Raw genomic sequence first — 23945 nt, 5'->3', positions numbered from 1 at the left:
ATGGGGGTTGTCGGGTGCATCCTGGTTGGGGCACAGGTGAGAGTCTCTCTCTATACTCTCCTCTCACATTAAAAAAATGTGAAGGCGGCCAGACCAGGCTGTGGCGCAGTGGATAGAGCATCAGACTGGGATGCGGAGGACCCAGGTTCGAGACCCCGAGGTCGCCAGCTTGAGCGCAGGCTCATCTGGCTTGAGCAAAAAGCTCACCAACTTAGACCCAAGGTTGCTGGCTTGTGCAAGGAGTTACTCGGTCTGCTGAAGGCCTGCGGTCAAGGCACATATGAGAAAACAATCAATGAACAACTAAGGTGTCACAACGAAAAACTGATGATTGATGCTTCTCATCTCTCTCCATTCCTGGTTTCTGTCTGTCTGTCCCTATCTATCCCTCTCTCTGACTCTCTCTCTGTCCCTATAAAAAAACAAAAAAATAAAATAAACAAATAAATAAATAAAATAAAGTGAAGGCTTTTCTTAGTTAATTAAGTTATATTATAAATTATCTTATGCTGAGAAAGATGTAAATGTTTTCTAAAGGCCTTCCTACATTCCTTAAACTTGTTGTCACCAGAATGAATTATTTGATAAAAACTAAGATGTCTAAGATAAATAAAGGTCTTCCCACATATCTTGCACTTATAGAGTTCCTTCCCTGTATGAATTTTCTGAGATAATTTGATAGTCACTACTTACGGTCTCTCCACATGTCTTATATTTATATGTTTTTATCAGTATAATTCTCTTTCACATATTAGGATGTCTTCCCTGACTAATAACTTTCTCACATTCCCAATATTCATTAAAATTTACACCAGTATAAATTCATCAGCATATGTTTAGGTTTGAATTATATCTAAAAGTCTTCACATGTTATTTGCTTTTGAAGAGCTTCTTACCAATATGAGTACTATATTCTCAAGTAACCTGTTGATATATGGTAATCATTTTCCCATTTAGATTACATTTATAAGGTTTTTTTCTCAATATTTATTGACCTGATGTTGAGAAAGTTTTCCATACAGTAAAGGCTTTATTGAATTTCTAAAACCTTAAAGCTTCTCAGCAGTATGAATTCTCTAATATACAGTAAGGACTGAATAAGTCTAAATATTTTCCCACATTTATTATTTTAATCAAATATCTCACCAGTATAGATTCTCTGATATTGAGTAATTTGTCCACATGCAATAAAAACTTTCCTACAGCCTGACCTGTGGTGGCACAATGGATAAAGCGTCGACCTGGAAATGCTGAGGTCACCGGTTCGAAACCCTGAGCTTGCCTGGTGAAGGCACATATGGGAGTTGATGCTTCCAGCTTCTCCCCCCTTCTCTCTCTCTGTCTCTCCTCTCTCTCTCTCTCTCTCTGTCTGTCTCTCCCTCTCCTCTCTAAAAAATGAATAAATAAAAAAAAAACTTTCCTACATTATTTACATTCATCATTATTATCATCAGTATGAATCCTCTGTCTTGAAGAAAGAACTCAATTAGGTCCAAAGACCTTCCCACATTCTTTAAATTCCTGTGAGTTCTCATCAGTATAAATTCTTGGATGTTTGTTAACTTGTTCATACATGGTAAAGGCTTTCCTTCATTCCTTAAATTTGTAAAATTTATCGCCAGTATGAATTCTTTGGTTTGAAGAAAGAACTCAATCAGATCTAAAGACTTTTCCACACTCTTTATATTCTTATGATTTCTCACCTGTATTACTACTCTGAAGTGAATAAATTGTCCATATACAATAAAGCTTTATTGCATTTCTAATATTTATAACCATCTCCAACCAGTATGAATTCTCTAATCTATCATTAGAACTGAATTGTCTAAACATCTTTCCACATTTCTTACATTCAGCAGATTTCTCATCAGTATAGATTCTTATTTTTAATAAATTCTCAATGTTAAGTAACTTGTATGCACACAAAAAAGGATTTTCTACATTATTAATATTCATAAAGTTTACCATAAATATAAATTCTCTGGTTTGCAGAAATAATTCAGTTTCTAGAACATTCCTACATTTCTTATATTCAGAGAATTTCTCACCAGTATGAATTATCTGGTGTTCACTAAATTACCCACACAAATAATGACTTTCTCACATCCTTAACATTCATAAAATTCTCACCAGTATGAATTCTTTATTATGTGATAAAGACTGAATTAAATTTAAACATCTTTTTACATTCCTCACATTCATTGGGTTTTTTACCAGTATGAGTTCTCTGAGTTGAATAAATAGATATTTTTTACTAAAGCTCATTTCACATTCTTTATGATTATACTTTTTTAATTAGAGCTAATTTTCTCTCAATTTTGAAAAAGTGTATATTTATGATATTCTTATAGAGTTTCTGCCTATTATAAGTTATGTATTATAAAATGAGAGAATTCTATAAGTCATTATTTTCATAGATAAAATTTTGGGTTAAAAATTTTTTTGAGGCCTGACCTGTGGTGGCGCAGTGGATAAAGCGTCGACCTGGAAATGCTGAGGTCGCCGGTTCGAAACCCTGGGCTTGCCTGGTCAAGGCACATATGGGAGTTGATGCTTCCTGCTCCTCCCCCCTTCTCTCTCTCTCTCTCTCTCTCTCTCTCTCTCTCTCTCTCTCCTCTCTAAAAATGAATAAATAAAATAAAAAAAAATTAAAAAAAATAAAAAAAAAAATTTTTTTGAGATACCTGACACCTTTTAAACGTGCTCTCACACTTTAAGTCATTTCAAATAGAGGTCTTGAGGTCAAGTGTATTACTTCTTAATCTGACTCCCTAATTCCTAGATCACATATTAATGCCCACTCTCCTTAATTCTGAGTCCAAAGACTATTGTGGTAATAGAAGAAGCTCCAGAACTGAACTGATATACCTCTAACAGTATTCTCAGAAGAAACAGTTTTACTAGAAAGCTAGTTTTGTGAAGCTTACCACTTACAACTTTCAAATAATCTTGTAAGCATAATATTTCCCATATGAATAACCTCCCAATAAAAATACCTGCAATTGTTGGATTCTGGTCCACAACACTGACTAGATTGTCTACATAAATAAACTCAAAAACAAATATCAATTAACACAGAAAAGCATTTGTATTGATTTGTATATATTTTATATATATGTGTATATATATATATATATATATATATATATATATTTTTTTTTTTTTTTTTTTTTTTTAGGTGAGAGAAAGGGAGATAGTGATGTAGACTTCTGCATGTGCCCTGACAAGAATCCACCTGGCAATGCCCCATCTGAGGCTGATGCTCAAATCGACTGAGCTATTTTTAGTGTCCGAGGCTGACACACTGGGACCAACCAAGCTAATCTCAGTGCCTGGGGCAACACACAAACCAATTGAGCCACTGACTGTGGGAGGGGTAGAGGGAGAGAAGGAAGAGAGAGATGGGGAGAAAAGTAGATGGTCACTTCTCCTGTGTGCCCTGACTGGGAATTGAACCTGGTAAATCCATACACCAGGTCAATGTTCTATTCACTGAGCCACTGGCCAGGGCCTAAATTAATAATTTGTTACCACAAATTACCACAAACTTGATGGCTTAAAATAAAAAAAATTATTCTCTCACAGTTCTAGAGCCCATATTAGGATGTTAAGGTGTTAGCAATGCTTCCCTCTCTCCAAAGGCTTTAGGGGAGGGTCCTTTTGGGGGTGGTGACATTCAGCTGGTTTTCCAAGGCTACAGACTTTCTATCCTATAACCATTGCCCAACTTGTCCATAATCTCAGGGAGAAGGTCCCTGCTCTTATAAACACTGCCCAGACTTACTCAAAGACTCAGACTCAGTGGGCCACACTTTGGCATTATGCCAAGGTTAAACTGGTTCCTCTAACCCCTGCTGAGATTCCCTACAACTATTCATAACTTGGAAAAAATAGTCAGTAGTGCTTAAACGGGTAGCTTTGAATGGCTCACAGTTAGGGAAGCTTTCCTGAATGGTTTGGTGGCTACTGAGGTGTGAATGTGGTTTTATGTCAGCAAGATCATAGGCAAGCATGACATCATTGGCTATAATGTTCGAAGACCAATCTTTAACATCTTTAACATTCCTTTTTGGTTTATTTGAATATTGTTGGACCATGAGTGATCATAATGGTAGTTGAATTGGAAAAAAAAAAGGTACATAAAGAAAAACAAAACAAAACATTATGGGAGAGAATCCATTCCTTACCTCTTCTAGCTTCTGGTAACTGTCAGTATATTCTGTGGCTATATCACTCCAATTTCCCTTCCATCTTAAAATGGGTCTCTCCTCTTTGTATTGTCTTCTGTCTCTTATAAGGACACTTGCTATGAGATTTAGGGTCCACATGGGTAACCCAGGATGTACTCCTCTTAAGATTATTAATTTAATTACATCTGAAAACACTCACTTCAACCCAAAATAAAGTAAGATTCAGAAATTTTAAGTATTAGGACATGGACACATATTTTGGGAGGTCACTATAGCATTCAATAAAATTCAATGTAGAATTCTGGTTTTAAAAAGTCTTAGGAATATTCTTTACTTGGAGACTACATATTAAAAACTTACAGTAGAAATTATACTTGATGGCCCTGGCCGGTTGGCTCAGTGGTAGAGCGTCGGCCTGGCATGCAGGAGTCCTGGGTTCGATTCCCGGCCAGGGCACACAGGAGAAGCGCCCATCTGCTTCTCCACCCCTCCCCTTCTCCTTCCTCTCTGTCTCTCTCTTCCCCTCCCGCAACCAAGGCTCCATTGGAGCAAAAGATGGCCCGGGTGCTGGGGATGGCTCCTTGGCCTCTGCCCCAGGAGCTAGAGTGGCTCTGGTCGTGACAGAGCGACGCCCCAGATGGGCAGAGCATTGCCCCCTGGTGGGCGTGCCAGGTGGATCCTGGTCGGGCGCATGCGGGAGTCTGTCTGACTGCCTCCCAGTTTCCAGCTTCAGAAAAATACAAAAAAAAAAATTATACTTGATACAGAAAATTTACATGCATTATCTTAAAGATTGAGAATAAATAAGGATGCTAACCATTACTTCTACTGTTTAACATGGTCCTGGCCACATTACTATTAAAAAAAAAAGATAGAAAAAGAAAGAAAATTATATTTTACTATTGATTTAATAATCTATCTAGAAAAACCAACATAAGCAAAAGATAAACTCTAAGAACTAACAAGATATATCAGGAAGTTTTTTTTGTAATAAAGATCAATTATAAAATATTAATAGTATTCTACTATCTGATCAATAGGTAAAAAACATTAAAAATATATTATTCACAATATCAAAAAAGCTATAAATCATCTAGAAATTAACTAAGAATATACAAGATATCAAAGAAGGAAAATATAATATGCTTTTAAAGTACAGAGAAAATTCTAAATAGAGCAACATTCTGTTGTTAGATGTCATTCATTGATGTAAAACACAACTTACCCTAATTAATTCATAAATTAAAAATCATTAACATCAAAATTCCAGTTGGGCCTGACCAGGCGGTGGTGCAGTGGATAGAGCATCGGACTGGGATGCAGAGGACCTGGGTTCAAGACCTCAAGATCGCCGGCTTGAGCGCGGGCTCATCTGGTTTGAGCAAAAGCTCACCAGCTTGAACCCAAGGTTGCTGGCTCCAACAAGGGGTTACTCCATCTGCTGAAGGCCCGCGGTCAAGGCACATATGAGAGAGCAATCAATGAACAACTAAGGTGTTGCAACACGCAATGAAAAACTAATGATTCATGCTTCTCACCTCTCTCCGTTTCTGTCTGTCTGTCCCTGTCTATCCCTCTCTCTGACTCACTCTCTGTCTCTGTTAAAAAAAAAAAAAAAATTCCAGTTGGATTTTAAGGCAACTAAATAATCTCAATCTAAAATTTAACAGAAGAATTTTCCATGAATTATCAATGAATTTTAAATCAACACATTAAACAGCAATTGACCAACATGATTATGAAAGATGAGAAGCCCCAAGATCTGCAGTCTAAAGGGCCTGCGAACCAGGAGAGCTGCTAATGGTGTGAGTCCCAGTCTGACTCTGAAGGCAGAAAGAAAGTAATGTCCCCGCATCAAAAACTACTAGCCAAGGAGCGTGAATTCTCTTTTCTTTGGCTTTTTGTTCTATTAGACCTTCATCAGATTGGATAAAGTCCACCCACACTGGAGAAGACAATTTTGTTTACTCAGTATACCAATTCAAATGTTAATATCATCCAGAAACACACTCACATACACACCTAGAGTAAGGTTTAATCAAATACCTGGGCACTCCATGGCCCAGGCAAGTTGATACACAAAATTAACCATCACAGTATGTCTTTGTTCTTAGAAGACAGGTACGTGAAGTATTGCAGTATGAGTATTATATCTTTAACTGACTGAAAAATGACTTAACATTTCTAAATTTCATGTAACATTGTAAAAATTATTTAACATTTGATCTCTCTAGATAGATACAATAGATATCTCCATATATAGTTGATATATAATATGGCAAATGTTAACAATTGGTGAACCTTAAGTGAAAAAGATATATGAATGTTCATTGTCTTATTTTTGTAAGTTTTCTGGAGATTTGACATTTTTCAACAGTTGAAAAAATATAAAGAATATGATTTCTTTTCCCCACTGTTATCACCCTGATCAAAGTCTTCATAATCTCTCATTGGGATTATGGATATAGCCTTATTGTATCTTCCTGATTTTCCTCTTTCCTCCTTACATTGTATTTTCAACATGCAGTCAGAAAGACTTTAGCCATATCATTCCTGTCCTGAAAAGAGAAATTCTAGCTTTCTGTTTCACTCAGAGCATAAGGCAAAGCCTTACTGTAACACAGCCCAAATTGTCTGGTTCTCCCATTACCACCCTGACCTTATTTCCTACTGCTCTCCTGACTATCTTTCTCTGCTTCAACCACACCAACATCAGTGCTGTTCCTTGAACACAGTAAGCATACATCTTCCTTAGGGCTTTTGCTCTACATTTTCCCTCTGCCTGGAATGTGTTCCCTCAGAATAGCATTTAGCTAATTCCCTCACCCTATTTCAACTCTCTGCTTAAATTTAGTATTTAATAATTTCCTAATGAGACCCATGATAATTATCCTATTTAGCTATTTAATATTGCAACATGTACCTCCCAACCCCCACAGATTCTTGATCCTTCTTTTTTTTTATTTATTCATTTTAGAGAGGACAGGGAAAGACAGAGAGAGAGAGAAAGAGAGGAGAGACAGAGAGAGAGAAGGGGGGAGGAGCTGGAAGCATCAACTCCCATATGTGCCTTGACCAGGCAAGCCCAGGGTTTTGAACTGGCGACCTCAGCATTTCCAGGTCGACGCTTTATCCACTGCGCCACCACAGGTCAGGCTCTTGATCCTTCTAATTTGTTCTACCCTTTCTTTGTGCCAAAGCAAATATTATCTTCAACTTACTAATTATAATTCACTTATTTTCTTATTCATTGTTTGTCTCTCCTTCTCAAAGTACAAGTTCCTCAAGGGTCAGGCTTTTTGTCTATTTTGTTCAGTGATATACACACATTTCTTAGAAGGGTGCCTAGTACATACTAGATAGTCAATACATGTTTGTTAATGAAGACAAATTATTATAGTGGAATTTTTTTATTAAGTGAGAGGAGGGGAGGCAGAGACAGACTCCTGCATGTGCCTGACCAGGATTCATCTGGCAAGGCCCTTATGGGCAATGCTCTGCCTATCTGGGGCATTGCTCAGCAACTGAGCTATTCTTAGCACCTGTGGCAGGGGCCACAGAACCATTCTCAGCACCTGGATCTCTACCACTGAGATAACCAACCAGGGTTATAGTGGAATTTATATATTAGTTTTGACCTGATATTTTTTTAAAAAGTGAGCCAAGAATGATTCAACAGTTTATTGATTCAGCAACAAAGACTGTAAAGTTGCCTTCAACTCAAGTAGGAAAGACTGTGAGAAGAGCAATGTGGGGGAAAATCATGTGTGATCCAGATATATTAAATTATAGATGTATATTAGCCATTCCTCATGGAACTTTCTCATATACAATTGTATGTGTGAGTTTGTACTTTGAGAAAATATATGGAGGGAAGTTATAAATTTGGAAATTATTGGCATATAAGTATCATTTAAAATAATGGGATTAAATGATACTATGAAAGGAATGAATGTAGATAAGGTAGAGAATAGGACTAAGGACCAAGTCCTGGAACACATAATAATGAAGGGTTTTGTTCAATGAAGAAACTACAGCAAAGTAAACAGACAACAGCTAAGGAGAATATAGTTTCAATGTCTGAAAAAAACAGAAAACCAATGTCTGGAAAATAAAGAAAGTCAACAACAAAAAGGTAGTAACAATACAGACCACTGGCCAAAACACAAAATCAAAAGATAAGATGTAATACATAAGACAATCTCCCCAAGTTAATCCTCATTATTAATAGCTATTAAAAGCCACAGACATGAAAATTAAAAGAAAATTATATAACACTTTACACCTATCAGAATGCCAAAAACATGACAGATAGTAATTCCCAATGTGGGAAAGTATGTGGAGATAAAGGAAACCTCATGAATTGCTGTTGAGAGCATAGTCTGATGGAACTACTTAATCAAATTAAGTAGAATACTCTGTAAACCATCAGTTTTATTCCAGTGCTGTATCCAAAAGAAATTCTCATACAGCCTGACAGGTGGTGGTGCAGTGGATAGAGCATTGTCCTGGGATGCTGAGAACCCAGGTTTGAAACCCAGAGGTCACCGGCTTAAGCGTGGGGTTGTCAGCTTGAGCATGGGATCATAGACATGACTCCATAGTCACTGGCTTGAGCCCAAGGTTGCTGGCTTGAGCAAGGGGTCACTCGCTCTGCTGGATTCCCCCCCCCCCAGTCAAGGCATATATGAGAAAGCAATCTATGAACAACTAAGGTGTCGCAATGAAGAACTGATGCTTCTCATCTCTCTCCCTTCCTGTCTGTCAGTCTCTCTCATGCACACATTAAACAAAAGAAAGAAATCCTCATACAGGTACATAAAGGAACACATGTATGAGGATGTTAATGTCTGGATTTTGTGTGGACCTCACTAACAGTATGCCACAAGCTTTAAGAGATGAGGTACAGAGCAGACCACTGCCCAGGTCCAAGATTACTGCACTGACCACAAGGTGACGCAGCTACAGGCCTGATGCAAATACCGTAACACTGCAATTATTTTGAAAACAGAGCTGACTTTAGAACTCCATGCCTGACCTGTGGTGGCGCAGTGGATAAAGCATCGACCTGGAATGCTGTGGTCACCAGTTCAAAACCCTGCCCTTGCCTGGTCAAGGCACATATGGGAGTTGATGCTTCCTGCTCCTCCTCTTCTGTCTCTCTCTCTCTCTCTCAACTCTCTCCTCTCTAAAATAAATAAATAAATACAAAAAAAATTAAAAAAAAAAAAAGAACTCCAGCCAATAGAAGGCAGGTTAAATTTTGAGGGCTAAATATAACCTGGTCAATTGCCCATTTCTTTTTTTTAATTGATTTATTTTTGAGAGAGAGAAAGGGAAAGAAAGGGAGAGATACAGAAACATTGGCCTGTTCTTATATGTCCCCTGACCAGGGATTGACCAGCAACCCTGGCACATCAGGACAATGCTCAATTGCCTGGTACTGGCATAAGAACAGATGTATAGATTAATGGAACAGAATAGAAAGCCCAAAAATAAATCCATGCCTGCATAGTCAATTAGTATTTGACAAGGAAGGCAAGAACCTACAATGAGTAACTGAAATCTATTCAATAAATTTTTTTGGGAAAATTGGACAGACACATGCAAAAAAATGAAACCAAACCACCTTCTTACACCATACACAAGAATAAACTCAAAACAGATTAAAGACTTAAATGTTAGAGTCAAAACCATAAAAATTCTAGAAGAAACATAGGCAGTAAAATCTTGGATATTCCTTGTAACAATAATTTTTTTCTGAGATATTAATCACATTGGGCAAGAGAAACGAAAGAAAAAGTAAACAAATGGGATGACATCAAACTAAAAAGTTTTTACACAGCAAAGGAAACCAACAAAATAAAAAGATAACCCACTGAATGGGAGAACATAATTGCTGACACATCTGATAAGGACTTAATATCCAAAATTTTCAAGGAATTTATAAAACTCAACATCAAAAATAAAATCCTGCCTGATCTGTGGTGGCACAGTGGATAAAGCATCAACCAGGAACACTGAGATTGCTGGTTTGAAACCCCAGGCTTGCCTGGTCAAGGCACATATGGAAGTTGATGCTTCCTGCTCCTCCCCCCCTTCTCTCTCTTTCTCTGTCTTTCTTCTCTAAAATAAATTTTAAAAAATATTTTACCTGTTGGCTTAGCAGTAGAGCATTGGCATGGCATGTGGAAATCCTGGGTTCAATTCCCAGCCAGGGCACACAGAAGAAGCACCCATCTGCTTCTCCTCTCTTCCCCCTCTCCTTTCTCTCTATCTCTCTCTTCCCCTCCCACACAGCCAAGGCTCCATTGGAGCAAAGTTGGCCCGGGTGCTGAGGATGGCTCTATGGCCTTTGCCTCGGGTGCTAGAATGGCTCTGGTTGCAATGGAGCAAGGCCTCAGATGGGCAGAGAATCACCCCCTGCTGGACATGCTAGGGAGGATCCCAGTCAGGTACATGTGGGAGTCATTCTGCCACCCCCTGCTTCTCATTTCGGGAAAATATACACACAAAAAAAAATAATAATAATGCTGGTACAAAAAGTTGAAAAAAATTTTTAATCCAGTTAAGAAGTGACAAAAAACATGGACAGCCTGACCTGTGGTGGCGCAGTGGATAAAGCGTCGACCTGGAAATGCTGAGGTTGCTGGTTCGAAACCCTGGGCTTGCCTGGTCAAGGCACATATGGGAGTTGATGCTTCCAGCTCCTCCCCCCTTCTCTCTCTCTGTCTCTCCTCTCTCTCTCTCTCCCTCTCTCTCTCTCTCTCTGTCTCTCCCTCTCCTCTCTAAAATGAACAAATAAAAAAAATAAAAAAATAAAAACATGGACAGATGTTTCTTCAGTGAAGACATACAGATGGCCAATAGACATATGAAAAGATGCTCAACGTTACTAATAATCAGAGAAATACAAATTCAAAGCACAATAAGGTATCATCTCACACCTATCAGAATGTCTATCATCAATAAATCAATAAGCAACAAGTGTTGGCAAGGGTGTGGAGAAAAGGGAACCCTCGTGTACGGTTGGTGGGAATGCAGATTGGTGCAATCACTGTGGAAAGCAGTATGGAGTTACCTCAAAAAATTAAAAATAGAACTGCCTTATGACCCAGTGACTCCACCTCTTGGAATACATGTAGAGAAATCCAAAATACCAATTGGAGAGAATATATGCACCCCTATGTTCATTGCAGTATTATTTACAACAACCAAGATTTGGGCCTGACTGGGCAGTGGCGCAGTGGATAGAGCGTCAGACTGGGATGCAGAAGACCCAGGTTTGAGACCCCAAGGTCGCCAGCTTGAGCAAGGGGTCACTTGGTCTGCTGTAGCCACCCGGTCAAGGCACATATGAGAAATCAATCAATCAACGAACAACTAAGGTGCCGCAATAAAGAACTGATGCTTCTCATCTCTCTCCCTTCCTGTTTGTCACTCTCTCTGTCTGTCTCTGTCACAAAATAAATAAATAAATAAAATTAAAATGCTTTTAAAAAACTTTTCTAAAAAAAGGATTTGGAAGCAGCCCCAAGTGCTCATCAGTATTGAGTGGATAAAAAAGCTGTGGTACACTTATACAATGGAATACTATTCAGCTTTTAAAAAAAAAGTAATCTTACCTCTTACAACAGCATGGATGGACCTGGAGATTATGCTAAGTAAAATAAGCCAGTCAGAGAAAGACAGGTACCATATGATTTCACCTATGCGTGGAATTTGATGAACAAAATAAGCTAACATATAAAACAGAAACTAACTCATCAATATAGAGAATAGACTGACAGCTGTCAGAAGGGCTGAGGTTTGGGGGGCTTGGTGGAAAAGGAGAAGGGATTTAGCAAAGAAAAAAACTTATATATACAGACAACAGTGTGTGAATTGCAAGAGAAAAGGGGGATTAGGGGAGGTGGAGGAGGGTAGGGAGGGATAGATGGTGATAGAGGGAGACTTGACTTGGAGTGATGAATATACAGTACAATATACAGATTATGTATGTACAACTGTGCACCTGAAACCTGTATAATTTTATTAACCAGTGTCACCCCAATAAATTCAATACAATTTTTAATATTAAAAAAAGAAAGTTGAAAAGGGTATGTTTGAAAATGTGCACATTGCTCTACATTGATTTACTCTTTTATTTAATAAAAATATGTCTGACCTGAGGTGGCACATACAGGAAGCAATGAGTTGATGCTTCCAGTTTCTCCCCCCTCTTTCTCTCTCTCTCCTTACCTCTCTCTAAAAATCAATAAATAAAATCTAAAAAAAAAAAAAGTAAGGATCCACTCCCTAAAATCAAAACAAAAAACAAACAAACCCATAACATTCTCCTTATGATATAAACACCAAGAATGTCACTATATTCAAAGCATCTAGGAGAAAATTCAAAATTACATGGCATATGAAAAACCAAGAAGCTACCAAATCACAAAAGAAAATTCAATAACAGACACCAATTCCAAGAAGATTAAGATGTTGGGATTATCAGACAAAGATATTAAAGCAGAAATTATAACTGTGCTCTAGAAATTAAGGGTGAACAATCTTGGAAAATATAAAAATCTTCAGCAACAAAATAGAAGATAAAAAGAACAAAATGCAAATATTAGAACTGAAATACAATAACCAAAATAAATTCATTAAATGGCTCAATATCAGAATGGATATGACAGAAAAAAAGCCAGGGAATTTGAAGACATACCAAGAGAAATATTCCAATCTAAACAGAGGGAAAAAAAAAAAGAGTGGGAAAGAACAAAAATTCAGAAAACTGAAGGGTAATATCAAAAGGAATAGCATTAGTGTCATCAGTATCCCAGAAGAAAAAAAGAAAAAACATGAAGCAGAAAAATATTTAAAGAATTTATGGCTCAAAACTTCTCGGCCCTGGCCGGTTGGCTCAGTAGTAGAGCGTCGGTCTGGCGTGCAGAAGTCCCGGGTTCGATTCCCGGCCAGGGCACACAGGAGAAGCGCCCATCTGCTTCTCCACCCCTCCCCCTCTCCTTCCTCTCTGTCTCTCTCTTCCCCTCCCGCAGCTGAGGCTCCATTGGAGCAAGGATGGCCCGGGCGCTGGGGATGGCTCCTTGGCCTCTGCCCCAGGCGCTGGAGTGGCTCTGGTCGCAACAGAGCGACGCCCCGGAGGGGCAGAGCATCGCCCCCTGGTGGGCAGAGCGTCACCCCCTGGTGGGTGTGCCGGGTGGATCCCGGTGGTCGCATGCGGGAGTCTGTCTGACTGTCTCTCCCCGTTTCCAGCTTCAGAGAAATACAGGGGGAAAAAAAAACCCTCAAATTTAGCAAAGGACAAATTCACATAAACAAGATTAGTAAATCCCAAACAGGATAATATCAAAGAACTACATCCCCAGAGACATCATTACCAAACTGCTGAAAACTAAAGACAAACAAAAACAAAAACATCCAAAGCAATCAGAGAAAATAATGTATTTTTTTTACTGGGGTTTTTTTAAGTGAGAGGAGGGAAGACAGTGAGACAGACTTCGCATGTGCCCCAACCAGGATCCACCCGACAACCCCCATCTGGGGCCAATGCTCGAATCAACTGACCTATTTTTAGCACCTGAGGATGATGCTGGAACCAAGTTATCCTCTGGGGCTGGCATTTGAACCATTCAAACCACTGACTGCAAGAGGGGCAGAAGAAGAGAAGGGGGAGAGAGGGAGGGGAGAGAAGCAGATGGTCACTTTTCTTGTGTGCCTGACCGGGAATTGAACCCAGGACGTCCATATGCCACTGATGCTTTATCCAGGGCCAGAGTAAACAATGCATTTTAAATAGGTGAACCTGACCAGGTGGTTGCACAGAGGATAGAGTGTCAATCTGAGACACTGATGACCCAGGTTCAAAACCCTGAGGTTGCCGCTTAAGCTGCAGACTCATCCAGCTTGAGTGGGCTCACCAGCTTGAGCATGGGGTCCCCAGCTTGAGCACGGGATCATAGACATGACTCCATGGTTGCTGGCTTGAAGCCCAACATTTCTGGCTTGAACCCAAGGTTGCTGGCTTGAGCAAGGGGTCACTGGCTCAGCTTTAGCCCCCCACCCACCTCCCCGTCAAGGCATATATGGGAAAGCAATCATTGAACAACAAAAGTGCCACAACTATGAGCTGATGCTTCTCATCTCTCTCTCCCTTTCCATTTGTCTCTCTCTCCTTCTCTAAAATAAATAAATAAACAAATAGGTGGACAATTATTCAAGTGAATGTGGATTTCTCATCAAAAACAATGGAGGCCAGCCTGACCTGTGGTGACGCAGTGGATAAAGCATCGACCTGGAAATGCTGAGGTCGCCAGTTCGAAACCCTGGGCTTGCCTAGTCAAGGCACATATGGGAGTTGATGCTTCCAGATCCTCCTTCCTTCTTTCTCTCTGTCTCTCTCTCTCCTCTCTGTCTCTCTCTCTCCTCTCTAAAAAAAAAAAATGAATAAATAAAAAATAAAAAAAACAATGGAGGCCATGGAAATCAGAATATTTTTAGAGCACAATAAGAAAAGAACAATCAACTCAGCATTCAGTATCCAGTAAAAGTATTCTCCAGGAAGGAAGGTGAAATAAAGACATTATCAGATGGAGAAAAACTAAGAGAATTATTTGCCAGTAGGCTTGATCTTAATGAAATACTAAAGAAATATCTTCAGATGAAAGGAAATTATACCAGGGAGAAATTTGGAACTTTGGAAATAAAGTGAAAGAAGTGATAAATATCTGGGTAAATATAATAATAAACTATTATTCTGTGCTAAAGTCCTATGTACTATATAATGGTTAAAAGCAAGAATTAAATTTCCACTCTAATTTTTAAATATCTCAGCTCTTCAAATTATATCTGATTCTTGAAAATAAACAAGATAAACAGGAATATATAGAGCAAGATGTTATTTCTTCTCAATTCCCACTTCTTTCTCCAGAGTTAACCACTGGTTTTAGCCTTTATCCTTTTAGAACTTTTTTTTATCCAGAAGGAAGTGTAAAACCACATTATATAATATTATGATTGTTTTTCTAGTCTCTTGGTAGATTTATAGCATATTTATAGAACTTTTCACTTAATGGTAGTACTTGGAAATTTCTTCATGTCAGTACATTCTTGTGTTTTCATGACTACATTGTAATCCACACTATAAGTCCAACATAATTTATTTGGTGAATAGTTATGTCAAATTCAGTCTTTTGCTATTCAAAAAAAAGGTTGCAATGAACATTATTATATGTATTTGTACACACGTGCCAGTTTGATTTTAGGATGAATGCTTAGGATTAGAATTACTGGATGGAATTGAAGATTTGAATGTTTTGATAGATCTGTCAAAATACCCTCCAAATGAACTTGCAGTCAATTTAAATTTTCACCAGATGGGGGCCTGATCAGGTGGTGGTGCAGTAGATAGAGCATTGGACTGGGACATGAAGGACCCAGGTTCGAAACCCCGAGGTCCCCAGCTTGAGTGCAGGCTCATCTGGTTTGAGCAAGGCTCACCAGCTTGAGCCCAATGTTGCTGGTTTGAGCAAGGGGTCACTCAGTCTGCTGTAGCCCCCCCCCCCGTCAAGGCACATATGAAAAAAGCAATCAATGAGAAACTAAGGTGCCGCAACGAAGAATTGATGCTTTTCATCTCTCCCTTCCAGTCTGTCTGTCCCTCTTAATGTTTCTCTGTCTCAAAAAAAATAAAAGAAAAATTCACCAGATGGGAAAAATGAGGTATTATTTATGATTTCCTAATTACTAGTGTTGAGAATCCTTTATATTCAATATATTCACTGGAAATTTATGATTTTCCCATGAATTTGGTGCCTAGTCAACAATTATGTATATTTATTGAACACCCCATGTTCACCAGGCATTCTTTTAAACCCTGGGTATGTATAGGAATGAACAAAATAGACATAAATCCATGCTGCCTTTTATTTTTTTGCTTACATTCTAGGATTTATATTTTTTGTCCATTTTCTGCTGGGCTGCTTATTTGTATCTTACTTATTTTTAGGAAGAATTAATATATACTTAATATAAATTTTCCATATTTTAAAATATTGCCCAAGATAGCCTGACCAGGCAGTGGCGCAGTGGATAGAGCATAGGACTGGGATGCAGAGGACCCAGGTTTGAGACCCCGAGGTCGCCAGCTTGAGCACGGGCTCATCTGGTTTGAGCAAAATCCCACCAGCTTGAACCCAAGGTTGCTGGCTCCAGCAAGGGATTACTCGGTCTGCTGAAGGCCCACGGTCAAGGCACATATGAGAAAGCAATCAATGAACAACTAAGGTGTTGCAATGCGCAATGAAAAACTAATGATTGATGTTTCTCATCTCTCTCCATTCCTGTCTGTCTGTCCCTGTCTATCCCTCTCTCTGACTCACTCTCTGTCTCTATAAAAAATAAAAAATAAGCCTGACCTGCAGTGGCACAGTGGATAAAAGTGTCAACCTGGAATGCTGAGGTCACAGGTTCAAAACCCCAGGCTTGCATGGTCAAGGCACATATGGGAGTTGATGCTTTCTGCTCCTCTCCCCCTTCTCTCTCTCTCTGTCTCCTCTCCCAAAAAAATGAATACACAAAATCTAAAAATAAAAAAAAAAGATCTACCAGAAGACATTTTAAAAAAATAAAAATAAAAAATAAAATTCATTAAAATATTGCCAAGATAATTAAAATATTATTTATATAGTCAAAGAAAACCAAAAATATTGTGGGCTAGTGTGGAAATTTTCCTGAATTTTTACCAAATATAACCATATAATAAATCTGGTTCCATCCTAGACCATCTGGGGTACAGTATCACTCTTTCTGCTATTGAGATATGGAAAATCTGAGCAGCTCATGCCTTTCCATGCTGCACATACTTCACATGCCTTTTCTGAGTGAGATTCAGGAGGAGCTGCGGCTTTGTGATTGCCCTAAGCCTCCAAGCCTTGAGCTTCTCCAGTGGTTCATGATCCCGGATGGACACCCTGTCCCCTCACCTGTTCCTCACTGAACAGTTCCCTAGACCATTAGCAGAGAGATTAGGATTCATGTAGTTTTTAAAGGAGTCCACTGTAACTTTTAGTGGTCAATACAGTAGTTGCAAACAAGGTTGTGTTTTCCCAATTTTCAAGGTAATCTGAGAGGTACAGGGGGGCTCATAGAATATTTCTAGGCCTGCTTGGTTTGTGGCATCAGTAAGCTAAAAAGAGCCCTTCGTGGATAGAGAGTGTTTTGACGTTGTTGTTTGTTTGTTTCTTCTTTTCCAAGTGAGAGGAGGGGAGTTAGGGAAACAAACTCCTGCATGTGCCCTGACCAGGAACACCTGGCAACCCCTGTCTGGGGCCGATGCTCTGCCCATCTGGGCCCATGCTCCCAACAGAGCTATTTTTGGCAACTGAAGGGAGGCTCCACAAAGCCATTATCAGCACCCCGGGTGATGCACTTGTTATATCAGAACAGTGAAAAACAGATGTCCTGCCACACAATTAAGAAGCCAAATTAAGGAGCCTTCATTAATGCCGGCGGTGCAACTACACAGAGACTGAAGCCTTTTAAAACATGTGGTCCTGAACACAGTCTGGGGCTAGCTTTTAAAGGCAAAATTACATACTGATTGAGGAATGGGGACGAGAGGAAACATAGCAGTAGGACAAAGCATTGAAACAAGCTTTCTTTTTATTTATTTATTTATTTATTTATTTATTTATTTATTTACAGAGACAGAGAGAGAGTCAGAGAGAGGGATAGATAGGGACAGACAGACAGGAACAGAGAGAGATGAGAAGCATCAATCATCAGTTTCTCACTGCGACACCTTAGTTGTTCATTGATTGCCTTCTCATATGTGCCCTGACCGCGGGCCTTCAGCAGACCGAGCAACCCCTTGCTCGAGCCAGGGACCCCGGGTGCAAGCTGGTGAGCTTTGTTCAAACCAGATGAGCTGGAGCTCAAGCTGGCGATCTCGGGGTCTCAAACCTGGGTCCTCCGCATCCCAGTCCGACGCTCCATCCACTGGACCACCGCTTGGTCAGGCATGAAACAAGCTTTCTTACCATGTTTTATCTATAGGGTTAATTCAGGGAGAAACATTCTGAGAACACCTGTAACCTTGCAAAGCCAGCCCAAGGCCACAGTGCGGGAGACCAGCCTCAAGGCCAGGAATAGGGAGTCTTTTTAGAAAAGTAAGTCCTGCCAAAAGTCTCTTTGTTTTAGAGAAAATAAGTTCTGCTAAGAGTCATTCATGCTAAGGGCCTTTCTTTTCTGTATTTCACACTCAAACCAATTAAGCCAGGGCTCTCCATGGTTTTGGAAGAGAAAGAGAGATGGGGGAGGGGGGAGAAGCAGATATTCACTTCTCATATGTGCCCTGACCAGGAATCAAACCCAGGACATCCACACACCAGGTCTATGTTCTACCACTGAGCCAACTGACCAGGACTAATAGAGAGTGTATTGTTACTCAAAATGTGGTTCTCAGACCAGCTGACTTAGCTTCACCAGGGAACTTATTGTAAATGCAGAACCTTGGGCCTACTCAGACCTATTTCATTTGAGTCTGTGTTTAACAAGACTCTCAGACAAATCATTTGTCATTAAAATTTGATAAGTACTTGTGTCATGATAAAAAGCAAAGACTCTAGGGCCAACTGGGCTCCACCATTCACTTGCTGTTTAACCCTGGGCAATTTAGTTTTCTGTGCTTCAATTTCCCCTTCTAGAAAATAGGACTAATAATAATACTACATCTATGCTATTGATTTGTTATTTGGGTTAATACCTGTAGCAAAGAACAATGTTTGACACTTAATAAGCCTAATAATTATTGGATTTTGTGAGGTGGTTTTTTTATTGATTTGGAGAGAGAGGAAAAGAGAGAGTGAGAGAGGAGAATGGAGAGAGAGAAGCATCCACATGTTGTTCCACTTAGTTGTTCCATTTAGTTGTGCACTCATCAGTCTCTTCTTGTATGTTCCCTGACCAGGGATGGAACCTGCGACCTCATCCTGCCAGGAAGACATTCTATCTATCCACCTAGTCACCCAGCTAGGGCTTTGTGGAGTTTTTTAACTAAATAATTTTTTACTTTTCAATTACAGTTGACATACAATATTGTATTAGTGTTGGGTATATAACCCAGTTATTGGATGTTATATAACTTACTAAATGATCACCCCAATAAATCTAAAACCTATCTAACACCAACATAGTTATTACTATTATTGACTGTATATGCTGTAGTTTACCTCCCTATGACTATTCTGTAAGTACCAATTTGTACTTTTTAATCCTTTCACCTTTTCCACCCATCCCTGCAATCCCCTTCCCATCTTTCACTCAGTCCCTGAATATTCCTCCCCTCTAGCAACACCAGTTCTTTCTCTATGTCTGTTTCAATTATGTTCATTTATTTTTGTTCTTTAGATTCCACATATAAGTGAAATAATATGGTATTTGTCTTTCTTTAACAAACTTATTTCACTAAGCATAATACCCTCTAGATCTATCCATGCAAATGGTAAGATTTTTTTTATGGCTGCATAATATTCCATTGTATTATGTACCACAGCAATGAACATAAGAATGCATATATTCTTTCAATTAGTGTTTTGGGTTTCTTCAGATAAATCCCCAGAAGTGGAATTGCTGGGTCATAAGGCAGATCCACTTTTAATTTTTTTTAATTTATTTAGTATTATTATTTTTTAGATTTTTTAAAATTTATTTTAGAGAGAGAGAGAGAGAGAGAAGGGGGGAGGAGCAGAAAGCATCAACTCCCATATGTGCCTTGACCAGGCAAGCCCAGGGTTTCAAACCGGCAAGCTCAGCGTTCCAGGTCAACGCTTTATCCACTGCACCACCACAGGTCAGGCCACTTTTAATTTTTGAGGAAACTCCATACTGTTTTCCATAGTGGCTATACCAATCTGCATTCCCACCAACAGTGCCTCTTTCTCCATATCCTTGCCAACACTTGTCATTTATAGATTTATTGATAATAAGCCATTCTGATGGGTGTGATGTGATACCTCATTGTGGTTTTAATTTGCACTTCTCTGAGATTTAGTGACATTAAGCATCTTTTCATATGTATGTTGGCTTTCTGTATGTCCTCTTTGAAGAAGTGTCCATTCAGGTCCTCTGTCCATTTTTTAAATAAATTGTTTGAATTTTTTATGTTGATTAGTATGAGTTCTTTATAAATTTTAGATATTAACCCCTAATTAGATGTATCATTGGTGAATGTGTTATTCCATTTAATAGGTTGTCTCTTCATTTTTTTTTTCATGATTTCCTTTGCTGTGCAAAAACTGTTAGTTTGATATTGTCCCATTTGTTTATTTTTCTTTTATTTCCTTTGCCCAAGGAAATATATCAGAAATAATATTTCATGAGAAATGTCTGAGATTTTACTACCTATGTTTTTTTTCTAGAATATCTATGGTTTTGAGTCTAACATTTTTTTTTTTTGTATTTTTCTGAAGCTAGAAACAGGGAGAGACAGTCAGACAGACTCCCGCATGCGCCCGACCGGGATCCATCCGGCACACCCACCAGGGGGCGACGCTCTGCCCACCAGGGGGCGATGCTCTGCCCCTCCGGGGTGTCGCTCTGTTGCAACCAGAGCCACTCCAGTGCCTGGGGTAGAGGCCAAAGAGCCATCCCCAGCACCCGGGCCATCTTTGCTCCAATGGAGCCTTGGCTGCGGGAGGGGAAGAGAGAGACAGAGAGGAAGGAGAGGGGGAGGGGTGGAAAGCAGATGGGCGCTTCTCCTGTGTGCCCTGGCCAGGAATCGAACCCGGGACCCCTGCACGCCAGACCGACGCTCTACCACTGAGCCAACCGTCCAGGGCCTTGAGTCTAACATTTAAGCCTTTAATCCATGTTTAGTTTACTCATGTATATGTTGTAAAAAGGTGGTCTGGTTTCATTTTTGTGTGTGTATCTGTCCAGTTTTCCCAGCACCATTTGTTGAATAGACTATCTTTGTCTATTAATGTATTTTTATTATTATTATTCAGTGAGAAGAGGGGAGGCAGAGAGACAGACTCCCATATGAGCTCTGAGGGGTATCCACTGGACACGCCCACTAGGGGGTGATGCTCTGTCCATCTGGGGCATTGCTCTGTTGCTCAGCAACCCAGCTCTTCTTAGCACCTGAGGGCAGAGGCCATGGAACCATCCTCAGTGCCAGGGGCCAACTCACTCCAATCGAGCCATGGCTGCAGGAGGGGAGAGAGAGAGAGAAAGAGAAGCAAGAGGGGAGGAATGGAGAAACATATGGGCGCTTCTACTGTGTGCCCTAACTGGGAATTGAACCCAGGACATCCACATGCTGGGCCAATGCTCTACCATTGAGCAACCCGCCAGAGCTAATGTATCTTTTTTTAAATGGTCGTTTAATAGCTCCCCCAATAGCCACCCCCCATTCTTCCCTTCACTGACTACTTTGGTAGGCTATAGGGGACCAGGTAACAAAGCTGGGGCCTGGCACCCCCACTATACTACCAGGCCCATCCCAGAAAGGAAGTCACAACTGCAAGATTATCATAATTAGTGCCTGTATGTGAGAAATGGGCAAAGTGAAGAGGCCCAGTTCCTCATTGCCAGCTGGTCTATTTGCCCCTGGCCTTGCTCTAAAGGTGATGGTATTCCTTCAGCCTCAGGGAGTTGATGTTGATAGAATCAGTGGCATCAATTGGCTTGTATTCACCTTGCTTGTTTATGCTCACCAGCTCTTCATCCTAGAGGGACAGTGGGGACACCCAGCAGAGGATGTGTACTTGACCCTTGAGACACCAGAACTTTCCTCTCCAGGCGATCCTGTGACTTGCTGTACAGTAGCTGGCAAATTCATACACAGAGCTGTGTCAGAAACTGGTGTACAGCCTGACCTGTGGTGGCGCAGTGGACAAAGCGTCGACCTGGAAATGCTGAGGTCGCCGGTTCGAAACCCTGGGCTTGCCTGGTCAAGGCACATATGGGAGTTGATGCTTCCAGCTCCTCCCCCCCTTCTCTCTCTCTGTCTTTTCTCTCTCTCTCTCCCTCTCCTCTCTAAAATGAATAAATTAAAAAAAAAGAAAAAAGAAACTGGTGTACACCAGCTCGGCAAATTGAGAGCCCACACCTTGTTTGATTTTGCACAATTCCTGATCCATAGTGAAGGCCTTGATGTCTAAATGAGCGTAGTAAAAGACCATCCCCATTGGGGTCTTGTAGGTACCCTAGTACTTTGTCCAGATGACGTGGTTCACCACAATGTTGATGCAGCCCACACCATACTTGCCTGCAAATTCATTCAGGTAAATAAGAGCTCCAAGGACATGCATGGGTGGCACCATCCTTGACATTGGTCACCTTCATGGGGACCTCTTTTTTTAATTCAATCTCAAGGCTGTCAGGGCTGTTGGGACCTTTGGCTGGATCTTGGGTCTTTGTGTAAAGGCTTGGAGCCCCCAAGTTGGAGATGATTGCTTCTTGGGGTTCTCCAGGATTCCAGAAGGCTGAGGTAAATGAGGTTCTCATACACGGGTTGATCAGTATAGAGATTCTGTGTTGATTTGCATAGCCCATCAGATCGTTGCAGCTCTGGAACCGATTGTAGAACTCAGGCATCCTCCAGAGTATGATTACCTTAATCTAGGGGTCCAGTGAGTAGGAGATGAGCTCAAAGTGAACTTGGTCATTCCCCTTTCCCATGGTGCCATGGGACACATATTTGGCTCCCTAGAGCTGGCCCATTTGTTTGCAGGCAATGCAGGGCCTGGTCCTAGAGATGCCCAGAAGGTAGTGGTCCTCCTACAGTGCACTGGACTGAATGGTGGGCCAGGTGAACTCCTCCACAAACTCCTTGCTGACGTCCTCAATGAACACCTATTTAGCCCCAAGCCCCCTTCCTGGCTTCCTCAAGTCTTCCTTCCATCCAATATTACTCAAGTAGGCAATGACATCATAGCCTTGTTCCTTCAGCCACATTAGAGTGCAGCAGGTGGCCAGGCCACCACTGTAAGGCAGAACCACAGAGCCTTCCCTAGACATCATCTCGGGCTGGAGCTGTGTGTTCTCATCTTCTGGAATTTCTCATCACCACTTGGTGAAATACTCAGGGTCCAGGCAGTGGTGGCGGAACAAGTGAATAGACTCTCTTAAATTAACCAATTAACCCCATTGTATGTTCTTTCCTTCTTTTTCAAATATTAATTGACCTTATAGACACGGGTTTATTTCTGGGCTCTCTATGATTTTCATTGATCTATATGTCTGTTTTTATGCCAGTACCATGCTGTTTTAATTGACATGGCCATGTAGTATAGTTTAATTTTAGGTAGTGCAATACCCCCCAACTTTAATTTTCTTTCTTAATATTGCTGAGGTTATTCAGGGCTTTTTATGGTTTTGTATAAATTTTTGGAATATCTGTTCTAATTCTGCAAAATACACCACTCATATTTTGCATTGAATCTATAGCTTGTTTTGAGTACTATAGATATTTTAATGATGTTAATTCTTCCTATCCATAAACACAGTATATGCTTCCATTCATTTGCATCTTCTTCGATTTCTTTCTTCAGTGTCTTATAATTTTCTGAGTACAGGTCTTTTACCTTCTTGGTTAAATTTATTCCTAGGTATTTGGGGGGATGCAATTGTAAATAGGATTTTCTTAGTTTCCCTTTTTCATAGTTTATTATTGGTATATAAAATGCAATAAATTTCTGAATATTAATTTTGTATCCTGATGCTTTGCTGAATTCATTTGATCAG

At 40.0% G+C, this 23945-nt stretch overlaps 2 pseudogenes; one reads left to right on the top strand and one right to left on the bottom strand.

Annotated features, from left to right (window-relative positions):
- LOC136376025 (ATP synthase subunit g, mitochondrial pseudogene) lies at positions 1–4082 on the top strand (annotated as a pseudogene).
- An 18167-nt stretch (positions 4083–22249) lies between these two features.
- Positions 22250–23219, bottom strand: LOC136377213 (argininosuccinate synthase pseudogene; annotated as a pseudogene).
- Between the last annotated feature and the right edge of the window lie 726 nt (positions 23220–23945).

This window comes from Saccopteryx leptura, chromosome 6 (assembly GCF_036850995.1).
Source record: "Saccopteryx leptura isolate mSacLep1 chromosome 6, mSacLep1_pri_phased_curated, whole genome shotgun sequence".
NCBI classification, from domain to species: Eukaryota; Metazoa; Chordata; class Mammalia; order Chiroptera; family Emballonuridae; genus Saccopteryx; species Saccopteryx leptura.
The sequence above is the reverse complement of the archived record's forward strand: the minus strand, read 5'-3'. Positions and strand labels throughout refer to the sequence as shown.